This window comes from Leuciscus leuciscus, assembly GCF_965113295.1.
Source record: "Leuciscus leuciscus genome assembly, chromosome: 14".
In the NCBI taxonomy this organism is placed as follows: domain Eukaryota; kingdom Metazoa; phylum Chordata; class Actinopteri; order Cypriniformes; family Leuciscidae; genus Leuciscus; species Leuciscus leuciscus.
In genome coordinates this window covers 21,800,923-21,813,437 of record NC_138738.1, presented here as the reverse complement: position 1 = coordinate 21,813,437, position 12,515 = coordinate 21,800,923, and the positions used below count along the sequence as shown (strand labels likewise).

General features: G+C 40.2%; 2 long non-coding RNA genes across 2 annotated transcripts; both read left to right on the top strand.

The window, feature by feature from the left end:
* Positions 1-7,738: 7,738 nt before the first annotated feature.
* On the top strand, positions 7,739-8,981 carry LOC309474559. The gene is made up of 2 exons (XR_014197377.1): positions 7,739-8,132; positions 8,867-8,981. It is a non-coding gene; the product is annotated as an uncharacterized lncRNA (long non-coding RNA).
* A 300-nt stretch (positions 8,982-9,281) lies between these two features.
* LOC309474257 lies at positions 9,282-10,388 on the top strand. The gene is made up of 5 exons (XR_014197271.1): positions 9,282-9,397; positions 9,500-9,560; positions 9,728-9,821; positions 9,912-10,030; positions 10,138-10,388. It is a non-coding gene; the product is annotated as an uncharacterized lncRNA (long non-coding RNA).
* Positions 10,389-12,515: the final 2,127 nt, after the last annotated feature.

Below are 12,515 nucleotides of genomic sequence, written 5' to 3'. Positions count from 1 at the left end.
TCCGTTGGGACAACATGTCTGTGGTGTCCTACATAAATCGCCAGGGCGGCATCAGATCCGAGAAACTGTACAGGCTGGCAGAACGCCTCCTGGTATGGGCTCAGTGCAACCTGCGCTCGCTCAGAGCAGCGCACGTGCCAGGGATCTTGAATATAGGACCGGACAGACTGTCCAGGAACAATGTTCCGGCAGGAGAGTGGTCTCTACACCCACAGACGGTCCAACTGCTGTGGAAGAAATTCGGCAGAGCGGAAGTGGACCTGTTTGCGTCTCAAGAAAACGCTCACTGTCAAGAATTTTTCTCCAAGAGCAGGAGCGCGCTGGCCCATGTGTGGCCCCGCCGCCCGCTCTATGCTTTCCCCCCCGTCTCTCTCCTGCCTCAGGTGATAGAACGGATCAGGGAAGAAGGATGCTCAGTACTGCTGGTAGCACCGTTCTGGAAAAACCAACCTTGGTTCCCAGCCGTGATGCAGTTAGCAAGTACTGCCCCGTGGCCAGTACCAATGAGGAGAGATCTCCTCTCACAGGCCCGCGGCTCGATCTGGCATCCTCACCCGGAACTATGGTCCCTTCATGTCTGGGCCATCAACGGGTACATGTTGGACTCCCTAAAGGAGTATTAAACACGATCACGCAGGCTAGAGCTCCGTCTATAAGACGACTCTATTCTTCGAAATGGTCGGTGTTTTCGGGCTGGTGCACAGCCCGTGGTGTGTCACCCACAAACTGTGGTGTGACGGAGGTGCTTTCCTTCCTACAAGAGCTGTTGGATGGGGGCAGGGCCCCCTCCACGCTCAAAGTTTATGTGGAGGCTATAGCAGCGTTCTCAGAAACAACGCTTGGTCAGTCAATAGGAAGGAACGATTTAGTCATCCGCTTCCTTAGAGGAGCTAAGAGACTGAATCCTCCCAGACCTCCCTCAGTCCCCGTATGGGACCTTTCTACGGTTCTGGAAGCCATGAAAGGTGCGCCATTTGAGCCTTTACAGTCAATCGATTTGAAACACCTGTCTTTCAAGACGGTGTTTTTGCTGGCTCTCGCTTCAGTGAAGCGCATAGGGGATCTGCACGCGCTCTCTGTGAGCGCGGCGTGCATGGAGTTTGGGCCCAATGACTCAAAAGTTATACTCAAACCTAAGCACGGTTATGTTCCAAAATCCCTCAACACACCGTTTAGGGCGCAGGTTATCTCCCTGTCAGCCCTACCGGTCCCTGATGAGGAAAGAGACGCGAGCCTCCTTTGCCCAGTCAGGGCATTACGAGCTTATGTGTCTCGCTCGTCTGTTTTCAGACAGACAGAGCAGCTCTTTGTTTCGTTTAGCGGACGTTCTAAGGGACTAGCCGCGTCGAAACAGAGCCTATCCAGATGGATAGTTGATGCTATAGCGCTGGCATACGCCTCCAAGGGCATGTAGTGCCCTTTGGGTGTCAGAGCGCACTCCACGAGAGGCATGGCCTCTTCGTGGGCCTGGTCAAGTGGGATTGCCTTGCAAGATATTTGTATGGCGGCAGGCTGGGCCTCCCCGTCTACATTTATAAGGTTTTATAACCTAGAGGTTCCCGCCCTGCAGGCCAGGCTGCTGTCGGTCTAAACTACCAGTATTATCTGACCTGATGCGATCAGCTCAGAATGCTGCGTCTGCTGAGCACAGCTCAATGTTCGACAGTATAAAGCTGGGCAAACTGTGTAAGACCCACATTTTACCCATCAGTTCAGGCCGTACCCCGCCCTGTCTGTATGATGAAATTCGCGTCCCATCGACGCTACTATATGTGGAAAAGTGAGGCTGCACCCCTCCCTCTTCCCGGACTCCCTGTGAGTTCCCTGAGTGATTGTGCACTATATGTACCCCGGGCTTTCGCCCTTGGGTCTTTGGTGTCAGATCTCAGCATGCACAGCGTTTTACATTGGGTCCCCTAGCGTAAGATATCTTACGCAGTACGAGAGACCTCTCGTAAGAGAACGTACTCGGTTACTAACGTACGGTTACTAACTCGGTTACTAACCTCGGTTCTCTCTAGAAGAGGGAACGAGTACTGCGTATCTTGCCGTGCATGCACACGCTCTGGTTGCTTCGATGATGAAAAACCAGATAATAGCTGCCTGCGAGCGATATTTATAGGCCTAGACCACGCCCATTTCGGCGGGACGTGACGCAGCGGGCGCGAAGTGCCCTGATTGGGTCTGACGTCACGCCAGGCCTCGCTCGATAGGCTGCTGCAGTTGCCGCAGAGCAGCCAATAGGCGCGCGAGCTGTCTCGCCTATGTCTGCATTGCTGCTGCAACGCGTTTTGCATTATTACAAAATTAAGGATAATTTTTGGCTTCAATATCTCGCGGAAAAGGATTTTCCCCTAGCGTAAGATATCTTACGCAGTACTCGTTCCCTCTTCTAGAGAGAACCGAGGTTACGTTAGTAACCGAGTACGTTTTCCACAAACTTAGGCACATGTTAATATAAAGAAGGTGCACATTGTCATACACACAAATACAAAAGACCATCATGGTGACACACACATGACTCCAAATAATGCCATAAACATTCATTAAACAATATATGATGTAATATAAACCCCAAATGTATATAACTGATAACAAAAACCAAGAAGAAACATAATTATTTAAATGAAATAGCATCAAATGAGAAGTGTCACACAGGGAATTCTGGGAATGTCAATTTAGAGAAACAACAAGAACAGAAACTTGAACTACTGAGAAGCGACGAGCAGAAACACAAGAACTACAACTTACTTCAGCCACAACCTTAGATGAAATCAACTGAAGATAAAAGAAGACATTAAATCTGTGAAGATCTCAGCAGAGGAGGATTAAACAACTCCACAAACAGCATTACCAGCTTCACTTATTACTAACCAGATTGACTTTATTTCTGTCAGACGTCTACAGTTCTGTTTGAGAATTAACAGAGGTTTAGATGTTGAGGATTTATTGTTTCATTTGAAGTCACCATGATGGAGATCAGTGACTGCTTTAGTTGGGCTCTTGACCCTTGACTTTCTAACATTAGTTTTTCTCTGGCTGCTGTAACTCTGTATTTATATGACACGTTGGTTATGGATAGGACAACAGAGAGAAAATGAATCATGTGATGTTGGTTATGTATTGATGAAAGCAATCATCATGTTTGATTCACTGAGCTCTTATAGAGTCTTATCTTTGATTATATGTGTCATTAATTTTACATTATTGATTGTAGTAGCCCTATGATTCTACAGCATGTGATCCATCAGTGTTGTGATAATCTGAAGAATTTTGAAAACATTGTGCACAATAAAGGTTTGAACTACTGTATCTTTCAGACACTAGGGGTGGGCGGATCGATCCTGAAGTATCGATACTTCGATCCTCACATAAAAATATAGATCCAAATGTGTGTTTTTTTACCAGTAATCTTTTATTAATTTAGCACGCAATTCAGTGCGTAAAATAAGCTTCTAAGTGGAAAAATAAGCTAATGTTAGCGGATAATTGTGTAGGATAGAACTTTTTCTCCTAGTCATCTGGATACAAGACGAAACCAATCAATCACAGAGAGCGTTCGATGCTGGTGCTTCGCTGAGCTCACCTATGGAGCTCACAGGACCAGTGCGTTTGGGAAACGAAGCCTTGCTTAGATGACAGAGAAACAATCGGGAGTTATTTTGCAATAAACAAACCAAAAGTGTACATAACGGTTCAAAATGTTGACGTCAGTAAGATTTTTTTAATTAAAGTAATATTTTTATTCAACAAGGATCGATGCATTAAATTGATCAAAAGTGACAGTCAAGGGTTTTACACTGTTAAAAAAATAAAATAAAATCTACTTCATAAATGCTGTTCTTTCAACTTTGTTCATCAAATAATTCTGCATAAAATGTATCATGGTTTCCACAAAAATATGAAACTGTTTTCAACATTGATAATAATAAGAAATGTTTCCTGAGCAGCAAATTAGCATATTAAAATGAATTATCATCATGACTGGAGTAATGATGCCGAAAAATTCAGCTTTGATCGCATGAATAAATTACAGTTTACTATGACATAGAAAACCTATGTTAAATTGTAATATTACAGTTTTTACTGTATTTTTTATCAAATAAATGCAGAAGAGAAATAAATATCTTACAGACCCCAAACTTTTGCAGTAGACTGTACTAGTAGGCTAGTAATAGGCTAGTAATATAATTAGGGTAGGTTTGTAAAAGTCACTGACTAATTACAGGCGAGTTGAGAGCACAAATCACAAAATATTTAGTAGTCATTAAAACGTATTCAGATTTAGCATATTAATGATGCATTCACCTCATAAATCATGACACACTGCTCTAGCACAGGAAAGTGCATACAAGTTCAAGTGCATACTTGTAAAATGAAAAAGTATTGGTATCGGAATCGATATCGGCGATACTGGCCCTGTATTTACTTTGTATCGGATCGAAACCGAAAATTGCAGTATCACCCTACACTATCAGACACACACAGACATCAAGAATCAGCATATGAGTCTCAACAACGGTGATGATAAAAGTGCAGTGCACTTGATGGAGCCTTCAATCAAACCTCATCAGTATCTCCCAGCATGCATTGCAGCATGAATAAATTATGCTGAATTGCCTTAGTATTTTCTTTTATTATTATATCTGCTTTTATTTTTTATGTTGTTTTTGTTGCAACTTTTTAGTAGCTTGTTTTGTGATGTTCAGAGTTTTATCTGATTATTTTGTTGATTGTCACCGTTGCTGAGATTCATACGCTGATTCTTGATGTCTGTGTTGGTTTAAATCATTCAGTAACTCAGAACCTTTTTTCTACACCATGTATTTTTAAATGTGGGGTCACAGAGATATTACACTCAAAAATGTGAAATATATTAATATTATAACTTTGCTCAAGACTCTTTATGGGATCAGTGAATCAGGTCACTGTATGACGATTATGTCATCATTAACCTGCCAACATCACTTGATCACATTTTCTCTCTGATTTTCATGCCATAACGATTGTGTTAGATAAACACACAGTTAAGGCAGTCAGAGTAAATCTAAAGTTAGAAAGTCAAGGGTCAAGAGCCCAACTACAGCAAACACTCATCTCCATAATCGTAACTTCAAACTTTATTATTTTCAATAAAACATCAACGTCTGAACCTCTCGTAATTCTCAATAATAACTTTTTATGGCGTTTGTTCAATGCCATAAAACCTAAAATATTACTACCTTATTTTTTACGGTAAAGCACTTGCAACCAGCTGCCAGTTTTTTACCGTAAACTTTAGTTCAGTGCCGTAAAATCTAAAAAAATTCTACCATATTTTTTACTCTAAATCGCTTGCAGCCAGCTGCCAGTTTTTTACCGTAAACTTTAGTTCAATGCCGTAAAACATAAATATTTATACCGTATTTTTTACGGTAAAGTACTGGCAACCAAGCTGCCAGTTTTTTACCGTAATTTTTAGTTCGATGATGTAAAACTTTGTAAAATTAGTAAAAAATTGCTACCGTATTTTTTACAGTAAGGTACGGTAAATGCAACGGTAAGTTTTTTTTTACAGTGTACTTCCAAAATCCATACATTTAACAGTATGTTACTGTAAAATTACATGAAATGTCCCGTGAGAGCTATTACAGTTTTTCACTGTATATAGTAAGGGTATACTGTTAAAGGGATACTCCACCGTTTTTTCATATTAAACTATGTTATTCCCTTAACTAAGACGAGTTGATACATACCTCTCTCGTCTCAGTGCGTGCGCTCAACCGCTCTGTCTTGCGGCGAAACTTTGTTAGCACTTAGCTTAGCCCAGTTCATTCAATATGGGCCAAGCAGAGAAGCTACCAAACACCTCCACGTTTTCCCTATTTAAATACAGTTACTCGCGTAATGTAACTCGACCTAGGACGGTGACACAAAACAAAACGTTGCGCTTTTTTAAGCGTGTAAAATGGATAACTATATCACTGCATGAAAAGTGGGATTTTCGACAGTTACCGGCGCTGTAGATTGTCGTGGAAGTTCAGGTTTACGACTGCAAACGGCAATTTACAGGCAACACTGCAAACTGTCGGAAATTGACGTGGGACTTGCTTGCCCCGTGACCCCCCTCCCTCTAATGCTTTAACATGTAAATGAGACTGCTGTGAGCTTTACAAATGCAAATGAGGGTAGCAGGGGGAGTTTTATCCCAGGTGACTCAAAGGTATTAACTTAATTCTAAAAAAAATACAATATTTATTTATAACGCAAAATTAAAAACAGCCAAGGCTGACCAAAGTGCTGTACAGGGCAATAGATAAAATGCAGGGCAGAAACAGGACAAAAAAAAAAAAAAAAAATAGTTGTGTCAAGGGGTATTAAAAGTTTTCAAGGATGTTTTGAAGATGGAAATTGGAACTGATATAGAGGGGTAGACTGTTCCAAAGTTTTGGGCCTGCAGTCGCAAAAGTGCAGTCGCCTCGTTTTTTAAGTCTGGATCTGGGCACGATGAGAAGACAGTGATCACTGGATCTCAAAGTACGAGATGGAGTGTACGGGCAGAGGAGTTTGGTCAGATATTGGGGGGCCGGTTTGTTAAGAGCTTTATACACAAATAGTAAAATTTTAAAATCAATCCTGAATGTGACAGGTAGCCAGTGGAGTTTGAATAAAATAGGGGTGATCGACTCATATTTGCGTGTCCCAGTGAGAAGTCTAGCTGCTGCGTTTTGAACTAGCTGTAGACGAGAGAGAGAGGCCTGAGATAGCCCAAAATAAAGTGAGTTACAATAGTCTAAGGCCATCCTTAAAAATATAATTGTTTGCCGTAACCCGGCCGACCCTGTCAATTTAGTAGCCTACCGACCCAATTATTAATTTTTTCCCCCTTTTAGTCCGACCGACTTGCTGGCTGAAACTTGTGTTAAGACCGACCGCTTTTTTGTAACTCTTCAAACAACTAATATAAATGCAATAAAATAATATTAGTTATTAAGTATTGTGAATATAAATTCCGTAGGCCTGCATACAAACATAAGCTATAGCAGTGTGATTTTTATTTCAAAATAAGAGATTTTTGTTTAACGGTAACACCAGTGACACAACTCCAGGGGACCACTACTTTCATTATAAATTTTATAATATGTATTCTGCATTTTTTTTATATATATCATTTACATAATATATTTGATAGTTATGTATACATTATTGTATTTTAAATGGTGTAAAAATCTGTTATTGACCTCAAAATAAAGCATTTTCCCTCTGTACATGACTGTGGGGACGAGCACTTCTGTGGTGCTTGAAATTCTATATAATTCATAAAAATCAAATATTGCCACATTGATGGCTCAAGAGGGTGTAATTGTTCAAATAACATATTGTTTTATTTTAAAATGTAAAGAAATTGTAACCCTAAAGTGTTTTTTAAGTGTAATATTTCTGTAAAGGCTAGGGACAGAAAAATGGACATTTTCATAGAATGACCCTCTTACATTTTAGCTTAAATTGATATATTTAATGAAAGTAGCTAGATTAGTTACTATGTGTCATTAGCAATAGCCAATGTTATGTAAAAAAGACACAAAACCATTTATTTCAACAATTAATTTCAATCAGGCTTTGCCACAAAGGTAAAATGTGTATTCCATGCAAACAGCATCACAATCTCTTAGAGCCCAACCACTGTGCATAATACAACACGAACAGAAGATTGTATTTGACTCATGCTGCATGCATACACATACGCAATGACAAGAATTATGCCTACTGTACATATAGAGTTACAACTACGATTAGAGTTGTTTACATAAAATGTACCTCGTTTCTATTTTGCATTAAAAATGTTTGTGGCCCCTTTAAGAAATCCCTCTCTTCTCGCGATACTATTCACTTGTGCTGGACGCGTGCGCGCGACCAGAGAACGGCAGCCATTTTTCATTGTTCAGGAGAGCTCCATGACGGTGCGTGCATCGATCGGATTCTGTGTTATACGTTCTTCTTTCTTGGTAAATATTACTCCAATATCTTTAATATGCACAAATAAGTTGTGAAGCGAAGTTAAAAGAACATTTGATGTGTACATTTTTGTTTATAGATTCATTTGGAGCGCATGTGTGACGAGGGAACCTCGTGGTGATCGGACGGTAAAGGATGTACGTTTTATGGTTTATGGGGGAAATTACTGATGGCATGTTTATTTGATAAATCTGTTAATGAGTTGAATCTATATTCTGTGATTATACAGTATAACTTTATGGTTAAATGCATATTTCTGGTTCCGCATGGCATGATTAAACGTGGGTTGTGGCTTTGTTAAAGTGCTTTTATTTCTCTTGTAACTTAGGCCTAAGTTACCTCAGCCACTGCAGTATTCCAGTTTGTGTTATCGTATTTAATTGTAGATTAACATATTTTGGTTTGGAGAAATCAATTTAAATCTGACCAGTTGCAGTGTATTACACTGCATTTCAGTTTGAATTGAGTTAAGTTTTCTGTGGATTTGGGCATTGATCCACTGGTTAAGCTTTTTGTGACATTTGATTGTCATCTTCAAATTTACTGTAAACTGTTTCTACAATTTCTTTTTTTTTTCTTTTTTTTTTTTTTTTTTTTAACTAGTGAAATCTATTTTTTTTCATGTGAAATCTCTTTGAACAAGGCAAACTTTTTTTCTTAATCAGACTTTTATCTGTTTAATTGTGCTTCCATTGACCGCTGTCACTTATTTTAAACAGCAGTCAGATTAAAACCCCAATTTCAAAAAGCATAGTTTGCTTCCGGTGTGTATTTCTGCAATTTCACCCGGTTGCATTTTTTCTCCTTTGTTTAATTTTACTGTGACTTATGTTGTACTTATTAATATCACTCTCAATTAATTGTTTTCCAGCTGCCTTAAAGACATATTACACGACAGTGCGCAGGAGCTTCAGGTACAAACAACCAGATCTTGCATTGCAGGCGGAAGCTGTGGTGAATTCAGCTCGGAGTCGAGCGAGAAGAAAGACGGTAAGATTTATTAGATTAAATTCGTTTTTGGTCAATGTGACTATTTTTCAGGTGCATTAATACATGTGTGTTGTCCATACGCAGTGCATTGCGCAGTATTGATTGTCTTTGTCTCGCTTTTAGCAGCTGTTAAAACCAATAGAGTGTGCTAGCTGAGGATGAGGTGGGCCTTCGGAAGTGTGCTACCATAGACCTGATGTCTGATGAGGAAGACGGCATCGTTGGCGGGGTGTCTGGATGGATTGTGCGACCTCCGTCCTGTCGCTCACCGAGCTCTGTACCACGCTGCAGTCGAGATTAGAGTCAACTCCAAAGTACAGGGCAACGCACCACAGACGTCTGCAAAATGGACCGAATTCAGACAGAATGCCGCTAGTTACCTGCAGCTGTATTTTGTCAGGCCTTGTGAAATGTAAGAATATTCTGTTTTTCATGATTTCATCATAAAGCAAGAGGTCATGGGATTGATGGCTATTATTTGTTTAATAATTGTAAATAATCCTGTAATTTACAGGAAGCCGTATGCCATCTTCACAACTCTGAGACAAATTGTGGGCGCTACGAACTGGATCAAGGTAAAAAAAAAAAAAAAAAAGAATCTTACATTCTTTTATTTTTTTCCTTTCATAAAAACTTGCAAACATTTTAAAGGTAAGATTCAAAGAATATGCTTTCATTCTCTTGTATAAGAAAATAGATCCGTTATAGTTTACGATCTTAATCATACATTTTGTTTCCATAGAGTAACCTCGCCTCATAACGAGGGCGTAACCTCACATTTACTCAGAGCTATGTCTGCAAGTCCAGATTTTCATGACGCTGATCATGATGACATTGTAAGTAACTTTTACTATTTTCTCCTTGTTTCATTTTACTGTGACTTGAGTTGTTTTTATTCATATCACTCTCATTTAATTGTTTTCCAGCTGCCTGTAAGACATACTACGAGACAGTACGCAGGAGCTTCAGGTACAAACAACCAGATCTGGCATTGCAGGCCGAAGCTGTGAAGAGTTCAGCTCGGAGTCGAGCGAGAAGAAAGAGGGTAAGATTTTTAGTCAATGTGAATATTTTTCACGTGCATTAATAGATGTTTTGTGTCCATTCACAGTGCATCACAGTACTGATTGTCTGTATTGGTTGTTTTTACAGCTGCTAGAAGCGAGACGGTGTGCTAGGTGAGGATGACGTGGGCATTTGGAAGTGCGCCACCATAGATCTGATGTCCGATGAAGTTCAACCACCAGCCAGGAGCTCACAGAGCTCTGTGCTACGCTGCAGTCGAGATTAGAGGCGACTCCTAAATACAGGGCAACGCACCACAGACGTTTTCAAAGTGGATCGAATTCAGAGAGAACGCCGCTAGTCACCTACTACAGCTCCGAAGATGAAAACAGACACTGAGCTTCCAATTTGTTGTGTGTGCAGATGATCTATGCTTTGTACATAGGTGTATATTGTTTTGTGTCTGTGCTAATAAAGCTCTTTCTTTGAATAAACAGCATGTCCCTGGAAAATTTTCCTTTCCTTTATAAATTCATGTCCTTGATGGTAATAATAGTGTAGTCCATAGGTTAACAATGACATGAATATACCACAGAATAGCATATTATGAATATAAAAAAATAATTTATATATTATTATTTATATGAATATTATAATTTTTTGAATTTTTAATGAGCGAGGGTGACCAATAGTAACAGATCTGCCAACCAATCACGAGTGATTTTTCTTGTTTAAACCACGTGGGTTCAACCAATAGTGAGTGAGGAAATTCAAGCCTTTCTCTGGCGGGAGCTGCTATTCATATGGTAATTAGAGCCATTCACACCTCCGGCGCGAGCGCTCTGCATACGTCATGGTTCGTTTCCGACAATATTCGGCACAGACGAACGCGACGTTCACAGGCTGTAAATTGTCGTTAACTGCCGAAAATTAGGGAGATTTACGGCCGTTTACGGGGTCGGAAATCCCAATTTTCATGCAGTGTATTGTATGGCGGAATACCATAGCAAGTGCTTGTAAGCACTTCGACTTGGCGTAGTAATATCTTCACTAGAGGGAGCGGGGGCCGGTGAGAGGATTTTTCACGAGTGAAGATATTACTACGCCAAGTCGAAGTGCTTACAAGCACTTGCTATGGTATTCCGCCATACAATATAGTTATCCATTTTACACGCTTAGAAAAGCGCAACGTTTTGTTTTGTGTCACCGTCCTAGGTCGAGTAACTGTATTTAAATAGGGAAAACGTGGAGGTGTTTGGTAGCTTCTCTGCTTGGCCCATATTGAATGAACTGGGCTAAGCTAAGTGCTAACAAAGTTTCGCCGCAAGACAGAGCGATTTAGTGCACGCACTGAGACGAGAGAGGTATGTATCAACTCATCTTAGTTAAGGGAATAACATAGTTTAATATGAAAAATCGGTGGAGTATCCCTTTAAAGAATTAACATTTCTTTTCCGTTGCTTTTTTACAGTTTTTTACCGTTAAAATTACGAAAAAATTGTACAGTGTAATTACAAAGGTCCTCATGTTTTCACCCTCCTGATCCTGCTCTGGAACAGAGATCATTGAGAAAGGCAAGGACGCGCGGTATTATAGGGTCCAACCTGACATCTGTGAAGGAGTAATCCTGCATTTGCTATTGCTGCACACATGGTAATGTTTGCCCCTCTTTGTACTGGCACATCAACTGTGGCCCTTTTTCCAATTACATTTCGTCCACGTCAACGCCTTTTGTCCAGATTGAATCCTGCCTCATATTATTAAAATATAAGTATATTAATTCATGAGGGGCCTGGTTGGCCTCTAATTCCATAACTCTCTGAAACAAAGTTTATGTAAATCATGTCATTACTGTATACCATACTGTACTGTAACCTATTACTGTGTTGGTTGTCTACTTGCAAAGTGCAAAGCTTATAGAACTGAACATTGAATTGAATATATACACTATACCTGGACATATTGTCACCGTAGCTCCTTGACTCTCTCACTGTTCCTCTCAAAGGGAACAGTGTAGAGCTGCTTCATCCGCACTCTGTGTTTGGACAATGTCCGCGTAATGGTTGTGAGGCTGATGCTATAGATATTGTCAAATATCTCATGGTCCTCCACAATTCTAGTTTGAATTTCATGCAGTTTTATTGAATTATTTGCAACAACCATTTCTACAATGGCAAGCTCTTGATCATTATTGAGGAGCTTTCCTCTTCCCCCAGAGGGTGGAAGACGTTGCATTCTTTAGAGGGACAACAAATTCAACATATGCATTACTGTATGACCTTATTGACATGTCAAGTGAGAATAGAAACAATCCATGTAAAATGCAATACTTACCTGTTGGTTTGTTGAAGGATGCGTATAATGGAGGCAACCTTTGACCGCCTCAAATTGGACTGCACTCTTTCACCAGCCTCTCTTAGTGAAAGACCGTGGTTGATTACATGGTCAATGATAGTGGCACAAATTTCATCACTGACTACTGTTCTTGCAGCCCTTGGAATGCCACCACCACACATTCTTACACC